The sequence below is a fragment of the Molossus molossus genome, unplaced genomic scaffold (genome assembly GCF_014108415.1).
Source record: "Molossus molossus isolate mMolMol1 unplaced genomic scaffold, mMolMol1.p scaffold_m16_p_13, whole genome shotgun sequence".
Lineage (NCBI taxonomy): Eukaryota > Metazoa > Chordata > Mammalia > Chiroptera > Molossidae > Molossus > Molossus molossus.
In genome coordinates, this window is record NW_023425348.1 from 55,232,881 (window position 1) to 55,250,498 (window position 17,618).

The window sequence follows — 17,618 nt, forward strand, 5'->3', positions numbered from 1 at the left end:
CCCAAAGGGGAGCAAGTGACCCTCAGTGCTGAGTTGACTTGTCCAAGGCCTCGGGACAGGGAGGCAGCGAGGCCGGCCCTGGGACAGGGGAGGCAGAGTGGAGGCAGCGAGGCCGGCCCCGGGACAGGGGAGGCAGCGAGGCCGGCGTCGGGACAGGGGAGGCAGCGAGGCCGGCCCCGGGACAGGGGGGGCAGCGAGCGGCCACGGGACGGGGAGGCAGCGAGGCCGGCGTCGGGAACGGGGAGGCAGCGAGGCCGGCCCGGACAGTCACGGGACAGGGGAGGCAGCGAGGCCGGCCACGGGACAGGGGAGGGCAGCGAGGCCGGCCACGGGACAGGGGAGGCAGCGAGGCCGGCGTCGGGACAGGGGAGGCAGCGAGGCCGGCGTCGGGACAGGGGAGGCAGCGAGGCCGGCGTCGGGACAGGGGAGGCAGCGAGGCCGGCGTCGGGACAGGGGAGGCAGCGAGGCCGGCCACGGGACAGGGGAGGCAGCGAGGCCGGCGTCGGGACAGGGGAGGCAGCGAGGCCGGCCCCGGGACAGGGGAGGCAGCGAGGCCGGCCACGGGACAGGGGAGGCAGCGAGGCCGGCGTCGGGACAGGGGAGGCAGCGAGGCCGGCCCCGGGACAGGGGAGGCAGCGAGGCCGGCGTCGGGACAGGGGGGGCAGCGAGGCCGGCGTCGGGACAGGGGAGGCAGCGAGGCCGGCCCCGGGACAGGGGAGGTAGTGAGGCCGGCCTCCGGACCCGGGGCTGGCTGCACTCTGTTTCTACTGCCTCTGCTTCCCAAGCCCAGGCCTCTGTTCCCCATGCTTTTTGGTATTCTTCACACACCTAGTCAGGACACTCAGCAAATGCTTAGTGAATGATCTTTTCTGGCTGGTTTAATGAGAACCGGGGGTGGGGGGTGGGGGCAGTGGCAGGAAACGGGACCCCTTGAGCATTCCATCCTCTTTCAGATTTCAGCTGACCCAGCGTGCCCACGAACCCCTGCCAGGGTACTGCACTCCACTGCACACCAGGCAGTGCCGGACAGCATGGCACCAGCATCACACCAGGCAGGGGGTGGGAAACCAAATCGTGCCCTGAGGGGAAACCAGCCAGTTCCTTTTTATTTCTTTCTTTTTAATAGCAGAGCATAAAGTTATAAAAAGAAGAGGAAGGGAAATACCTGTCTGGATAATCCCCCGTGACTGGCAGCCTCGACCTGAACCCGGTTGCTGGGAAACAGAGAAAAGCCACTAGCTGGCAGGCTGGTTCCGGGCATGTGTGGCATTGTGTGTGTCCTGCGGGGGGTCTGTGGGTGAGGCCTCTTTGGAATGGCTCACTGAGCTGCCCCACATCCCACAGGTACAGCCCACGCCCTGCCAAGGGTGGCTGTTCTTGGCATTGTTGTGGTCAGGATGATTTTCACATCATCTTGGTCGTGGTTTCTAGTTTTTCTCTAGCAAATGTTGGAAGCTGCCGCTTTCTTTCCCGGCTGAGTCTTCGTTTGTACCAGCTGAGGTTTGTGTCTGCAGCATCCTCCCCTCACTGGTCATGGAGGAACGCCTTGCACACCTGCGTGCGGGCTCCCGGGCCGTGCAAGAAGGCAGCTGTGTGAGCTCACTTGCGTGTCCACCCCATGGCTAGGGCTGCACGGGAAGGGAGGCAGTCAGTGTGGTTTGCCTCTCTCTTTGTTACCAGGCCAGGGCTTTGCTTTTGTTTGTTTTTCGGAAACACTTTAAAGCACATCTGAAGGTAGAGCTCCTTTTCCTGGAGGGAATGAGGGTGCTATTAGGAGGCCTGGAGATACAGGAATAGACCATCTCTGGGAGGGGCCCAGAAGGTAGGAAGAAAATGAGACAAAGCAAAAATAACACTGTTTAGCTGTTAGCTAGACCATGCTATATGTCCAGCATTGCAGTTGTACCTTTATGTCGGAATCGTTTGGTAAAGCTGCTGAGAAATAAACAAAAACAGGAAACAAACACCCCCCTCCCCCATCTCCCCATGGCCTCTGACAGGCATATCCAGTTAAAACCCACGGATAAATGCCACCTCAGTAACATTTCACCGATGCTCTTGGAGCTTAGAATAGCCAGTGTCCAGAGAAGGAAACGTGCCCAAGGCTGTACTGTAGGTGCCAGAGGCTGCCGTCCGTCATGCCTCACTCAGGCTGCCCACCCTCTGAAGGCTGTCTGCAGGGGTGGAGGGCCGGTGTGGATGAGGGCCCAGCACAGCCCTGTCCCGTGGGCGGGTCTGAGCACAGGTGTGAGTGGCAGCAGACATGCCTGTGTGAGGAGGAGGCCGCAGGCTCAGGGATCAGCGTGTGCTGAGGAGGCAGCATGATGAGCAGACCGCTGGGCTCTAGCGGTGTGACCTTGGCGACTGAGTCACTGAGCTCTCTGAGCCTCCGTTTCCTCAGCTAGAAAACGGGTTGGATGAGCATCTAGCCCCTAGGGCTGTGCTGACGGTCAGATGAGATTGTCCCAGCGCAAGACTCTGACCCACTGTTAAGGGCTCAGACAAGGTGATTTCTCTTCCCCACCGTCCTTCCATTGGGTTTTTTCCCTGTGCCACTGTGAACTCAGTGAAAATCAGCTCCAGTTTCCTTTTTTCTTCTTCCCCTTCCCCGATTCTCATGGCAGGGGATCCGCATATGAGGCCGGGTTCCTAGCTGCGGCCCACGGGACTGGGCTGTTCACTTTTTTGGTTCCAGCACCTTCTTCCCCTAGAAAGGGCACTGGTCCAGGGGCTTGCAGCGACCTCCCTTCGCTTCGGCTGGTGGAGCTCCTCGCCGACGTGTTTGCTCCTCCCCGGCTGCCTGGTCTCACTGAGGTGCGGCGGGCACCCTTTCCTGGGGGGTTCAGCGATGATAAAGCATCCGATCACCAAGTGCTGCTGCTGGTTGGGACTCTTGGTTTCCAGTGACAGGAACCCAACTTGAATGAGCTTAAGCAAAAATGGGACACATGGGATGTTCTAAGGGCGGCTCAGAGACTCAAAGGAGGCGTCCCAAGAAGAGGACAGGTGACCTCAGCCTCCCTGGACAGCGCCCCCTGCTCAGTGGCCCCTGGCTGCAGACAGCTTCCAGCGGACCCGCTCAGCCCCACCCTTCCCAAGAGGGCTAGGCCCTCCCTAGGACGTTTCGTGTTGGAGTTTCTCCCAGCTTGGAGCATGGGCACAGCCTTCATCCCCGGGAATGTGGCCAAAGAGGAAAGATACACTGACGAGCCCCATGCCCACCTTTCTGTCAGAAGTAGTAGAAGGGGGGAAATCTGTTATCAGAACATAGGGAGAAGGATACTAGTACTATTAATAAGTAAGAATAACCCTCTTTTATTGACTGCTTACCTATATAATTCATTTTATCTGCACAATCAACCCCATTTGACATATCAGGAAGAGGAGGCCCAGAGAGGTTAAGCAACTTGCCCAAGGCCACGTAACTGGCTCATGGGAGAGCTGGAATTGAACCCAAGTAGAGGACTCCAGATGTGTTCTTAACCACCCACTATGCTGCTGACAATAATAGCAGATGTCAGCTGCAAGCACTTATCTGAACTCCACGCTGGGCTGTGTCCTTTACAGCAGAATCTCCTTTCATGTTCAGAACTGACTATGGAGTAGGCACTAACATTATCCCTACTTTTTAAATTTAAAACATTTTTTTTCTTTATTGATTTTAGAGAGGAAGGGAGAGGGAGAGAGAGATAGAAACGTTGATGAGAGAGAACATTGATTGGCTGCCTCCTGCATGCCCCCCACTGGGAATCGGGCCCACCACATGGGCATGTGTCCTGATGGGGAATCAAACCGGCAACCTTTTGGTGCATGGGTCGACGCTCAACCGCTGAGCCACACCAGCTGGGCTACCCCTACTTTTTAATAAGACATTGAGGCTCAGGTAGGTTATGTGACTTGCCCAGGAGTCACCTGACTCATTCAAAGCGACGAGCTGGGATAGGAAGCCAGATTTGCCTGATCCCAGGGCCTGAGCTCAGGGCCACTTCAGTGGGTAGCTTTTGCATTCAGACACTTCTCTTGCTCTATCAGAAGCTTCCCTGGTGACTGGGACGAAGAGCAGACCAGGATCCACATCTGAGCCTTCATCTTCTGTCTGGGGGTCTGGAATGTGAAGACCCTGCTGGGTGCACATGCCTGGGCATGTGGCTCTGAGCTGGTCTTGGTGTTTCACACTAACTCACACCAAAGGGTCCTGTATAAGCCTTCAGTGCATCTAAGCTCTGGATTTCTTCATTTCTCCATTCACCAAACATTGAAGGGTGCCCAGCAGGTGCCAGGCCCTCCTCTAAGTGCTTGGGGTCCCTTAGTGAAGACCTCTCCTCTATGGAGGTAGGCTTGGGGAGCAGCAGAGAGGAAGGTCCCTGAATTGCTCTTATGTTCCTCGAGATCCAGGAGGCCTTTCAAGCTCACAGGAAGCCTTCCCTACACTACCCAAGTCAGGCCACAGGGCCTGGAGACCTCATGCTCCTTTGCTTGGGAGTGGCATGGTGGCAAGTCCAACAGGAGACTTGTTTCTTCACTCTGATTGGTTACAAAGGGAAACATGTGTCAGGGAGTGAGTATGGGCATGGACTCAGACCAGCTCAGCTGTGAGTCCCAGGTTGCTATGGTCAGTGCAGATAAGGAGGCACTTGGCTGTACCATGCCTCAGTTTCCCCCTCTGTGACATGCCTGTACTACCTGACTCATTGGGTTGCTGGGAGGATCTTCTGAGATAGCAAATGCTAGCTACCCAGCGTGATGCCTGCACAAGGATTAATCCCTCTCCTTCCTTTCAAGGACTGACTCGTTTTATAGATGTCTCTCAAAGTCAGGGCCCACAGAGGGCTCGGCTCGAAGGCCTCCTTGGTGAGGAAATCACCAATTAGGTCAAGCCTCTCATTTTACAGATGAGGAAACAGGCTCCTCTAGGGGAGGGATGGTGCTGGGCCCTAGGACCTTCTGGTTTACTGGAATTAAAGGGAGCTCAAAGCATGTTCGGCTGTTGGTCAGACAGAGGGTACGAGTGGGTACTTGGAGTGGCTACATCACAGGCTGCCTAGGCCTGGGTGGTGTGGGAATCTGACTGGTGGTCAGCCCTTGTAGGATGGTCCAGACGGGCCTACTGCATCCACCATGCAGACAACCCAAGCAGAACCTCAGAGAGCCCCCTTCCCTGCCGCTGGTCTCAGCATCGTCCCTGGGTGGGCAGGGGCATCTGTTCCACCCCGGGGAGATGGGGGGCGTGGGGAGGTCCCTGGTTCCCACACCTGGGAAGACCAGTGGTAGAAATCTTTGCCAGGATGTCCAGCTCCCCCACCCCCTGCGCCCAGAAACTTCCCTTGAGAAGCAGGGGCCAGATATGTGGAGCTTCTCTGACTGCTGGTTCCAGATGACTACCCGGAGCCTGCAGCTCAGGCGATAGAATGTGGCCGAGGCGGGCCAGCCTGTTTGTAGGCTGCCACGGGCTGAGGGGGTGTGGCTTGGTAATGATGACGATGACAGAGACGATGGCAGCTTCTGCCCGGGTGGCTGCCCTCGAAGCCTGCCAGGCCTCTCGAGGGTGTGGGCCCATTACAGCTGCACTAGCACACCTGTCCCCCGGTGGTAGGGCAGACCATGAGCCATGAGCAGCGGTCAGCCAGGCCAAGGGGCCTTCTGCTCGCCAAGCCCCTGCTCCCGTCTGTGAGGAGCCACCGGACACAGCAAGTCTAGTCTCTGCCAGTGCTCGCTCCATGCTTGGCCGGCGCTCAGGAAATAGCAGCCCCTCTCCCGTGAACAGCCCGAGAATTCTGAACAGCGAGTCCCAACCCCGGGCTCTAGAGGCAGATCTCTGTGTATCAGAGAGAACACTCGGTGTTTTCCGTGGGCTCGCAGGCCTGCTGCCTTGCTGAACAGGAGCGCGCCGGGGGAGCGTGGGTACCGGCTCCTGCGCGTCTCAAATTGCGCGTCCGCGTTCGCGCTTGTCTTCCGGCAGCTGCCTCTTTTCACAATTTTAAAATTATGACAGTAAATCTTGAGAAATGCCTGGAACTCTGGGCTTCATTTTCCAAGCAGGTGCAGAGGCATCTTCTACAGAAGCAGCAGCTGTAACCAAATCGTTTGGGTGGTCTTCGGAAGCCAAAGTAATAATTTGTTTAGGAAACAGCCACGATCAGATGGCCCACTTATATAACTTCCTAGTTCATTTAGCGTTTTGGACCTGTCCACCTTAGGCAGGTGACACATTTCTCATTGGTGACTTGTTAGGAGGTGTTTACATCGGCTTGATCTACTTTTATGTATGTCCTAAGCTTAGAAATTCTTGCATTCTCTGTTTCCACTAAAGTGCCCAATAAAGAGTTTTTTCCGGACCCATCTTACCTTCTCGGCAAGCCTTGTGTAGACGTGACAGCCCTTAGGTGCCCAGACGGTGGCAGACAACAAAATGTGACCGGCTCACAGTTCCTGTCTTCGCCTGCAATGCTGGGAGCACTCAGAGCAATTGTCTGCGGTTCCTCCTGTGGGGTGAAGTGACACTAAGGGGCCAAGTGCACATGGATGTGGGCCTTCCTGGCGGGGAGAAGATAGGAGGCTGTAAGGCAGGATAAGTAACCTTCATTACTGGGCTCTTGTTTTAAAGGAACATGGCAATCTGTGCGGGGCTCGTCCTGGAAGGAGGCAACTTTGGTCACTGCGATGCCTGAGACTCAAGTGAGTAAGTCACAGTGCTGGATCTCTGTTCCTGAGGCACTGAGCAGCTCTTGGGGGGCTGGCTCCAGGCTTTGGACAGCGTGGGGGTGCTTGCACTCCTCCTCCAAGCCCAAGTCAATGTGAGCCCGTTTGGAGAAACAATGGCTAGTGAAAGCTGTCTTTGCCTACAGCCTGTGCACAGCCCTCCAGCCTTGTGGGGGGCGGGGAGGTGGGGGCAGAGACTGGGCTGTGTTTGGGGACATGAAAGACCTGTGTAACTCAGTGGTCTTTGGGTGGGTGGGATCTCTGCCCCTCTCTCCCAAAGTAAGAGCAGCAACCCAGCGTTCCTGGCCCTGGCCCTGGCCCAGCTCTGAAAGTGCCGCCGTCTCCTGCTGGCCCCGCTGGTGCCGAGGCAGGAATCTGACTGGGCAGCTTCTGTCGGGAGTGCCTTCCGAGCACTGTCGACCATTTGTCTAAGATTTGAAAATGGGATTGCAGCATCGTCCTCGGCTTGGGTTTCATTCTAAGGAGAACACACCTGTTTACATCCTCATGAAGGTTCAGCAGGTCCTTGGAGGCTTCCGGTCTAGAAGGCTAAGGTGTAGGCAGAAATCAATAATGACATGTTTCGCAGTCACCCTCACGGGCTGTTATCGGAAGAGCCGCTCTCTGTTCTCTCCCGCTCCACTCTGTCCTCTGCTCTGTCCTTCTCCGAAGACCTGTCTGACCAACACTCTGCGGTTGGCCTTCAAAGCTCCTCCTATCAGACCCCAGCCTCATTTTCCAGCCGTGCTGTGTGCCTCCCCTCTTTGTCTGCCTCCTGGGGCAGACGTCTGCTTCTGGGACATGCTGTTCCCTCTGAGAAGCGCCCCTCACCCCCTTGGGCAAAGCTGGTGCCCTGCCGCCTCTGCGCGCTCAGCTCTGGGTTCAGATTCAGGCACATCACTGGCCGAGGTAGGGTGTGTTCACGTGTCCATCGCACCCCCAGCTGTGAGCGCCTTGAGGACAGACACCTGTCCTCCAACCTTCCTGTCTCCGCTGAGCAGCCCCATCCCCGTGGTACAGTCCTGGGCACGTGAGGGGGGTGACAGCTGTTGGTTGACTCACAGAGTTCAAAGCCCGAGGTTTCTTCAGGGCTTATGGCTGACCAAGTTCTAGCTCAGTGTCTCATGGGAGCCCCGCACCCTGGGAGGGGTAGTCCCATCATCCTCATTTATTTTATAGACACGGAGACTGAGATCTGGGCAGTCAGCTAACTTCCCCAGGCTGTCCCCTAATAAGGACCAGGACCCACTTCTCCTGTGGTCCAGGCTGGTCTGGTTTCTGTAATGCCACATTTTAATTAGAGAGAACCCAAGAGATAATTTAGAGCAAACCCTTCATTACTGGATAGGGAAACTGAGACCTGGCCTGAAGAGACTTTCTCAAGATTACATAACCAGCCAGTGCCGCATGGAGAATCGGAACACAGGCTCTGGACTTCTAGTCCAGCGTTCTGTCCACTTCTGCCTCCTGCTGTGGACAGCCATCAGAGAACATTTGGGGACCATCATTCTGCATTGACAGGAGGGGGAGAACTTAATGAGTGTCCGAGTTCGTGGGAATGTAGAAATGCACGGCACTGGCCCCACCCCAGGAGCTTCCTTGGAGCTGTGAGACAAGGACGGATCTCCGTGGAGGGGGGAGGACAGGAGAGTGTGAGGGGAAATCCTTAGGGCCCAACCCAAGAGGCTGGAGCCTGGTGGGGGCCCCGGGGAGGGCAGCAGGTGGGCATGTCTGGGCAGGCAGAGGCTGGCCTGGTGGGCACTGAGGATCCATGGGGCTGAGGAGTCCATGCTGAGAATCCTGATCAGCAGAATGAGAAGGGTTGACTGGACCAAAGCTGCTTTAGTAACTGGTTTTCAGTGTCTGAGCAAAAAGGCCCTGCTTAGCCAGTCTGCTATGGCCTGAGAATCCCTCCTGTCTCCTGGAGAAACAATGTAGAGTCAGTCTGTCCACAGAGGAGGGTCTGGCAGTGGACATGAATCCCATCCTGGTCGGAAATGTGCATGGGGAGGGAAATGGTCAGTTTCTAGCTGGCTTATCCCTGTTGTGCCTAAGTGAATTTTTGTTTTGTTGTTTCTGATTGACCACACTTCCAGTTGGTCTTCCGCCCCCCCTTTGAATCTTGGGGCTCTCCTGGGTCATTTACTCAGTCCAGGCTTGATCCAGGGCCAGGTAGGTGCTGGCTACCCTTTCCATTTTTATTCTTCCCCTTCTCGGGCGCACAGACTGAGGGGCTGGGACTGACACAGGCTTCATCCCCACAGGCAGGGTGAAACATACAATTTGCCCAAATTACAGAGAATCTGATGTTTCCCTAATAGGTACCTTGGATTATTTTCCAAAACATGATGAGGTTGTAAACGTCTAAACTTCTAGGGCAGGGAAAGTGTGCGGTGTTATATCATTATTGTTTACAATTTACATATATAAAGATCATTGCATCTTATAATGAGGCACGTAGATTTACTCCCATTTCACAGATGAGAAATTCGACTTAGTCTGTAACCTGCCAGGGTAAGGTCGCTGCCTCAGGGCTGAGATGGGACATAGCTCAGGCCTCCTGTTTATAAACTCAGTGTTCTTTCTTCTTGACGATGCTCCAACCGTATGCAAATCCCTGGAGGGTGTAGAATATAAGACGAGCTCAATAAATATTTGTTGAATGAGTGAACCTTGGCTATTTTATTTTCCTTTGTTTTGACACACTTAACCATAGATGGATCCTCTTTGGCGGCAAGGGAACACTACTCTGTGAAGTATTTGAGTTTCTTGCCACGATAAGGAATGGGTGAGTTCTCTGCTCACCCAGCCTCACCTCCCGGAACTGGGTCATGCACACTAAATAATTAATTCCTTGAATCTTTTACTCAGAGCTTTGTGTTGCTGATGCTGAGATGAACCTCCAGCATTGATCTTTGAAAGGTCCCTGGCAGAGGCAGATCCTATTGCTTGTTGTCATAAACCTTCAGACAACCCAGCTAACTGCCCACGGTGGATACTCTCGGCCTAATCAGGTCAGACGTCCAGTGGGTTAACTTGATCCCCTCCGGCCACTCTTCCCCACCAGCCCCTTCCAGCTGCAGGAAGAGGCTCCTGTGGGTTATCCCAGACGCTTAGGGTTTTGTAGCGACAAGAAGACCTGCCTCTTCCTTCTCACTGATCTCTGAACTCCCCAAGATTTTGTGGTGAGGGCTGGAGAAAGAACGAGGGGACCATGCCAGGTGGGGAAGAAATGCATGGGGTCGGGGAGGCAGTTATCAAAGTGTCAGCTGGGCCTGCTCTTTCCCTGAGTGACACTTGGGTCATGTTGCTTAGTCTGCAGGGGATCCAGCTGGCCTCATTAGAGCAACCTAATTAGATTCTTGAGGTCAACAGGAGTAGAGTGGAAAAAAGTCGGCTGAGACCAGAGGCCCATGTTCTTGTGTTGGTTGTTCACAGCTCGGCTGCATGGCTTTGGGCCAGTCACAAGAATTTTACCTGCCCTCAGATTTCTTAGTAAGGAAATAATGGAGTGGGGTGTGTAGAGGGTTATGGCATCTTCAAGGAGCCTCTTAGACTTTTGTGCTTGTCTGAGCCCATTCTGTGTGTCCTCATGATGAGTTCGCTCTTCTCCTCCTAGTCTCCTCCTCCTCCTGGGGCCTGAGCTTGCTTCTGTGAGCACTTTCCTCCTGCTGTGTGGCTCTGCCACTCTGCCCGCCCCACCCTCAGAGAGGCCAGCACACAGATAAGAACTGCCTTTGCCACCCTCTCTCCGCCAAGCAGCCTGGGGAAAGATCTGGGGGCCTGTGAGGGTGGGTGGGGGTGGGAGGGGAGTGGGACAAGTCCTGGAGTGGAAAGAAGCCAGCCCAGGTGATTAGGGATCATTGGTATTGACGTGTGAGTGTCCAAATCTGTAGAGAATGATTATAAAAATATATTGGAGCCAAACAGAGGACATGTCTGGAAGCAAGAGCTCGATAGACTGATATAATACTTCCAGGAAACGACAGTCTGCAGTTTCTTTTATGGTTTGAAATCAAGGAGGGAACCTAAGCAAGATTATATAGGGGTGGGAGAAAGCAAGGAGGGGGAGGGAGTTGGGTTACAGGATATTTAAGCAAGATTACATGTACCCAGCCAGTGTGGCTCAGTGGTTGAGCACTGACCCATGCACTAAGAGGCTGCCAGTTCGATTCCTAGTCAGGGCACATGCCCAGGTTGTGGGCCCGATACCCAGTGAGGGGCATGCAGGAGGCGGCCAGTCAATGTTCTCTCCCATCAATGTTTCTAACTATCTCTCCCTTTCCCTTTCTCTCTCTCTAAATATCAATTTTTTTAAAAAGGAGTAGCAATTATTAAAAAAAAAAAAAAAAGAAAAAGAAAGAAAGATTACGTGCTCTCTTGAGGGTGGTCATGCTTCAGAAGGAGGGGTTTGAAAAGAGGCATTTCAAAGGTGTTCCTCTAGATGCACAGAAACAATGGTCAGGGCTTGTTTAAGGCAAAGAGAAACTTCTTTACTAAAGAAGTGATACCTGGGGAGTGACTACCCACCATGACTGCCCAGTGAGGAATTTGTGATCTGGTCACCCCTCTGAGGTTACTTTCTGCAGAACCCTTTCTTGTCCACATTAGGGTATCCAAGCTCGATGCCCCCAGGTACCCAGACTCTGCTGAGTCGCTTGACCAGAGAGTACTAGATATGTTCTTAGGAATATGGCCCCAAGTTTATCCTCTTCTTCCCTGGCCAGGCTGTGTGCTCAGGGATGACCAGACACTGGAGCAATAAAGGTCATAGTGTTGGTAGAAGGCTGCCCAGGGGGGCTGAAAGTATCTCACATAGACGGCTAACAGAAAGGGGAAGAGCTGGGGAAGGTATATCCATCTCCAAGAATTATGACCTTGGAGCATTGGAGCTGGAAAGAACTTACAGATCATCTAACCGAACTCTTCTATTTTATGGGTGAAGAAACTGAGGCCCAGCGTCGTAACTTAACCAAACCTAAAGCAAGCTAGTGCTGGAACTGAGATGGCAATCCAGCCTCCGGGGTCCCAACCAGGGGATCATAAGCATCCTGTGGAGTGGCTCTGGCCCCTTCGCCAAGCTGCCTCCTCCCATGGGTGCAGCACCACGCTTTCCATTCCCTCTGTGACCCTGAGCTTGATTGTCTTAGGTGTTAGCAGGGCCCCAACTGCTCCCACCTCACTGATTTTTGAGGCCTAATAAAAGTTGGGTGCAACATCATAGAGAGGCTGAGTCGTCTTGTGGGCCGGCTGTTTGATTTGTACTTAGTGACTTAACACTGTGGAGTCAGCATTATTCTGTTTTATGGCATGTCTTGGGGGTGAAAGATTAACTCAAGACAGGAAATAAAGGCTGTGATGGCCCAGCCTCAGCAGTAGTGGCCTCTTGTGGGTTTGCTTTTCAGATAAAAAGCACCTTTGTTGCTAAGCAGGCCTCTTTCTGAGACTCTGAAGCTAAGGGCATGCACTGTGTACAGCCGGCACTGTCCGTGCTCTGAGAGAGGCTGGCCGCCCCGTCGCTGTGTTGGTGGCATGTGAGCCAGACGGAAGCCAGTCACTTTTTTCTGTAGGACTCCGTCTGGCTCAGCATTTCCTACTGCGCTCAGGGAACTGTATCTTGAACTCCTTCTACTGGACAGGCACTGGGTTTACATATTTCACCTGTTAGTTCCTCACAGTAGTCTGAGAGGTGGGCATGGCTGTTTATCGAATCAAAGAGAAACTAGAGGCAGAGACACATTAAACAACTTGCGCATGTCCCACAGCATGCAGGGTGTCTGCCTCCAAAGCCCATTCTCCTTCTGCAGAGGAGGGAGGACTCATTACGGGACTTTCAAGTGCCAGGCCCTGGGCTTGGTTGTGGGGCTGCAAAGGCCTAGTCCGCACAGAGAGGCACGCCGGGGGTTTGGGATGCACGAGAAGAGGATGCCGCACGTATCAAGCGGGAGCTGTGGGTCTCGGGTAGGGAAGGATGGATAGGAGATTGCTATGCAGAGAAGGAGGCAGAAGGTGCCCACGTGGGAGGTGTGGGGGTATGAAAAGGCTCGATTCTGTATCTGGACATGGTATTATGTGTGTTTCCCCTCCGCAGAGGGTAGGAGTGGAACATTCAGTTGAGAGATAAGCTGCAGTAGGAGGAGGGGGTTTGGAACCTGACAGAGTCCTTCTAAAATGCTAATTAAGTGCCAGCCGTTGAAAGAAACATCAGTGGAGACCAGCAAAGATTCTCCAGATAGAATTCTCCAGGCGCCTCAAGTCCCTTTCCCCATAGAAATGTGGGTGGGGCTCGTTTTCAGACGGTTGTGTGCCTTTTCTACTTCGTGTTTCTCCCGTGCCAGTGGACGTGTTCACTGACGGGGCAAAGGCATCGGCGCGGGACCGACCACGCTGCCAGTTCATATTTAAAATGTCTCGGATTCCTCTCACCAAATAAGCTGATAGCAAACACCCTTGTGAGTTCGTGTGCAGACTGTCTCTCCAGGGAGGGTTTGCGTTCCAGACAGGGTCACACAATCATTCTGTGGGAGCTGGGGGTGTGGGGTGAGAAGGCTACTTAAAAATAAAGACCAATGAAAAGATATAGCTGTTTTTAAGGATGATATTTGCAAGGCAAAAGTATCTGGGAAGTAGATTATTTTCCATAAGGGTGAGCCAGAATCTTTAAAAATATCAACTCTTTAGAGTGGGGAGGAGTAATAATGGTGAAGAGAGAGAGCCTTCCAGAAACGCCTGTCTCGCTCCTCTATTTGTTTTTTTTTTAATCCTCACCCAAGGATATGTTTTCATTATTTTGAGAGAGAGGGAGGGTGGGTGGGGAGAGAGAGAGAGAGCACGTACTTGCCTCCGGGACACGCCCTGACCGGGAGTTGAACCCACAACCTTTTTGGTGTACAGGACAACACTCCAACCAACTGAGCACCTGCCAAGCTGTCTCTCCCCTCTTTAACAAACTCCTTGGCCGAGATCTGCCCCAGGAAGGGAGTTTTGGAACCTGGGCGTGGAGCCTGACCTGTCCTTCGTGGAGACGAAAGAACAAAGGACCGGAGCCCGGTTCAGAGTTAGAGGCTTCCTGGTCCCGTGCCACAGGCCATCTCCGGTAGCCCCTGCATCTCGTTTTTCTATGCGGGACCGCCGCTGCTTATTTTAGTGAATGCACTTTTTCAGAACGTGAGTCCAAACATCGAGAGGAGAGTCCAACATCTTCATTCAGCCAACACAAATTTATTGCATAGGGATAGTGGGAGAAAATTACCCAGCTCAGCCACACCTTCTGTGGTCCTCTCCCTGGGGCTGATTTTTTCTGGAGGTTTGGGTCACTGAGGGGCATTTTGATCCCTTGAATGGGGCAGTGGTCAGGGCAATCACTGGTCCTGGGGCGCTTGTCCAAGCATCTGTGTGCTCTCAGGAACATGGCCTTTGAGTGTCACCTGGAGAGCTGGGCACCCTTTTCCTTAGACCTCTGCTGCCCTCCCACACGGGCCCCCCGCCCTCAGTGCTGGCCTCGTGGCCTCTGCCGATAGGCCGGCGTCGCAGGACTGTCCAGCCGCAGGCTTGTACGCCTGAAATGTGAAGTCCAACCTGTCAGGCCAACAGTCTCCCCAGGAGTGGGTTCAGCAGTGGAGTGTGTTTTCAGGACCGGTTCTCCCGTGTCTTATCAGAGAGACCTTTCTGTATTTACTGTCTGGAATCTTAACTGGTTTCATGGAGCTTTTGGGAAAATAGTTCCAGGAGACTTCAACTCCTCTGCACAGTGAGGAGGTGGCTCCCACGGTCCTGCTCGCCCGCGGCTGCTCCGCCTGCGGAACTGCCTCCAATAGCAGCAGACGGCACCGGCAGACACCCTCGCGGGTCCTGGAGAGCTGAGGGCAGCGTTCTCACTCCTGAGTGGGAGCTGAGAACTGTTAAGCTTTGTGCATGTAGCACATCACCTGGCACAGGGGATCCGTGTCGGTGGGATGAGTAAATGAACAAATACATAACCAGCAAGTAAATCCTCCTGTGTTCCAGCAGAAGCAAACCGGGAGTGAGCAGGACTCAGGCTGAGCTGCCTGCGTGCGGTCCAGGATCCGGCATGTTCTCCTGCGGTCCTTGGTGCAAAGGCAGTTACAGAGCTCCCATCTTCTAGGCTGGGGCCTGAAGGGAGGGCCAGACAATCTTCAATCCATATCCAGAAACTGCTCCTCAACACTGAGTCCTGTTTTGGGGCCTGAATACACAAACAACAACATCAGCAAACCGCTGGGCTGTAGCCCCAGTGAAAGCAGGGTGGGATCCCTGCTGCTGGCTACCCCGGCTGGCCCTGCTCGCCCCCGCTTGGCTGAAGGTCCCGTGCTTGGACATGTCTCCCGAGGGATGTTCTTGCTTTGCCGTGTTCTTCTCTACAGAAGAGGGGATTTTATATTGAAATCATAGATCCAGGCTCCCCAAGTATGTTTCCACTCCAATGGGCTTTGAACACGAGGCTTTTCTGACTCAAGCAGGGCTTACCTGCCCACGCAGGTGCACACACCTGCTCCTAAAGACTGAATGCCGTTTACAGGCCCTGGGTAGAGGCTGGGGTGGAGGGCGTGGCAGGCTGGACTGCTGGCTGGGTGGGCGGATGGCTTAATGGAAGGAATGGGTAAGCATCTCCCCTTCTGCCAGGGCCACCCCCACACAGAGGCCCATGGACTGCTGAGATCCAGGGAGGTATTATTTACGTTGCTAATAACGTTAATGACAATATAAACAACAAAGCCTGTATAATTTCATATCAGGAAATTAATCCTGAAATTAAAGGTTTATAATTCAAAGGAGACATTTGAAAGTCTCATAAGTACACTCTAAGGTGGTTTCGTGTAAGCTGTTCCATTCCTCCTGAAACAGATTTTTACCCATAGTCATTCATTCAACCAACTGGTACTAACTCCCTACTAGGAGCACACGCTACACCAATACTGAAATTATAAAGATAAAAATCAGTAGGCAACTTGTTAATGGATGAATTAGTCAAAAAGTTGAATTATTTGTATCTTAAATACTGAGTGAGTACCAACTGCTCACCCAGAATGAGCTGAGTACTCTGGGAAGCAGAAAGACAAAACGTTGGACTTTTCCTTAAGTTTATATATCAGCTGTCCAAACAAGACTGATGCACAAAAAATGGGTTGGGTTCAAGGCTAAACGAAGTGCCAAATAGTCTGACCTATGTGTATGACCCCCACGTTATAACTCTTTGCCTCCCCACCAGACAGTAATTTCTCAGAAGCTGGGGAGACGGAGCTTGTTCACCTGGTACCTGCCGTGCAGGGTACTGGGTTCAATGTAGCCTGGTAAAAGCAATGAGTGGATGTGGTTAGTAATTTCCAGACCTCACTGGCCCACAGAATTCCCTGGGGAGTTAGGCTGCAGAAATTCTGTTTGGGAGTGGGCTTAGGAAGCGGCCTTTTTGGACACTTCCTGGTCAACCTGCTGTAAAGCCAGATTTGGTGACCTCTGGCATAGACTCCAGGAGGGAGGCAGAGGTATGGGGAGAGAAGCTTGGGAAGGGATGGGGAATGTGTGCCTGAAAACTCCAGCTTGTTCCCTAAGATCCAGATCTGGTGCCACTTCTCCTGTGAGTGGCTGTCCAGGCTGTCAGTCACGCCATCTCCTGTTTTGTGCCCACGCGTCTTGGGGTCCACCCCAACTGCAGCTCTTACCAAAGATTGTTGGTTTGAATTTGATCCCTTGAATAGACTGTGGTGCCTCTATGGGAGACAGCACATAGTCGGTAGGTCTTCAGTTGGTACATGGGGCTGACTTTGCTTCCGAGGATGGGTAGGATTTGAGTGGGGTGGGAGGAGGAGGGCAGAGCCTGGATGTGCAGCACAGAATGGGCAGCCCTGGGGATCCCGAATATCTCGGAGAATTGGACCTCCAGGGAAATAGGGGCTGCATGGGAGGCACTGATGAGCCCAGTTAGGGAGTCTGGACTTGGGCTGAGATGCAGGCAGTCCCAAGGCCTTGTGAGCGGGACGAAGGTGGTGCCTGGGAAACGGGAAGTGGAGGCGAGTTAGGAGGCTCCTTTGGCACTTCTGCTGGTGGTTAGAGACAAAGGGCAGACACACTCCCACCCACCACCTAGCCCGAAGTTTTTGCTGTTCTTGGTTAGAGTTTACCCACAAGCCACAGTTAGTGAGCATCTATCGTTGCCAGAGGCACAGGTACCAGGCCCTGGGACATGCAGCCTGTGGCATCAGAAGGCTCACTGGTCAGGCAGCAGACCACACGCAGATTGGTGCCATGGTATGTATGAAGCCATCACTAGGAGCTCCACAGAGTAGGTACAGTGTGGGAAAAGGGGGTGGGCGGAGGCCAAGGTGGGCTTCAAAGAGCAGTGCAGCCAGAATAGTGCCCAGCCAGGCATCATTGTGCTTCATCCTCATATAACCCAACAGGGTCAGAGCTATTATTACCCCCATTTTATGGATGAGGAAACTGAGGTTCAAAGAAGTTAGGTAACTCATCCAGGCCACAAACCTAGTAAGTGGCAGGTCACGTTTACAGACAGTCTGCCTGACTCGAGGCCACACCGGGACCCCTGACACCCTGCTGCCTTTGGTGTTTCAGCTCTCAAGCTGACTGGGATTGCAACAAGTGAACAGAGTCTGGCCGGGCATTCTAGACAGCAGGGCCAGCAGGACCGTGGAGGCACAGGGAGGGAGGCGTGAAGGAGGCGGCTCATCAGGGAACTGCGGCTGGCTCAGTGAGTCTAGAGTAGGAGGGGCCATGGAGTGGGGAGAGGGCAGGTTGGAGAGCAGGGAAGAGGGTTATCGTGGTGGCTTATGTTTGCTTTACTGAGATGTTTGGACTCCACCCTGAGGATTGTCAGGGAGCTGTTGAAGGATTTGAAACAGGAATGGAACCTGTCCAAGTGTGCATTTTTGATATGAAGATCT

General features: G+C 53.6%; 1 protein-coding gene across 5 annotated transcripts in view; it reads left to right on the forward strand.

Annotated features, from left to right (window-relative positions):
• The window catches only part of MICAL2 (microtubule associated monooxygenase, calponin and LIM domain containing 2), a 199,070-nt gene that overhangs the window by 15,678 nt on the left and 165,774 nt on the right, over positions 1–17,618 (forward strand). For all 5 annotated transcript variants that reach the window (XM_036258877.1, XM_036258873.1, XM_036258874.1 and 2 more), the window contains exon 2: positions 6,605–6,675. The gene's annotated coding sequence lies outside the window, so the exon portion shown is untranslated. The remainder of the gene's footprint in view (positions 1–6,604; positions 6,676–17,618) is intronic.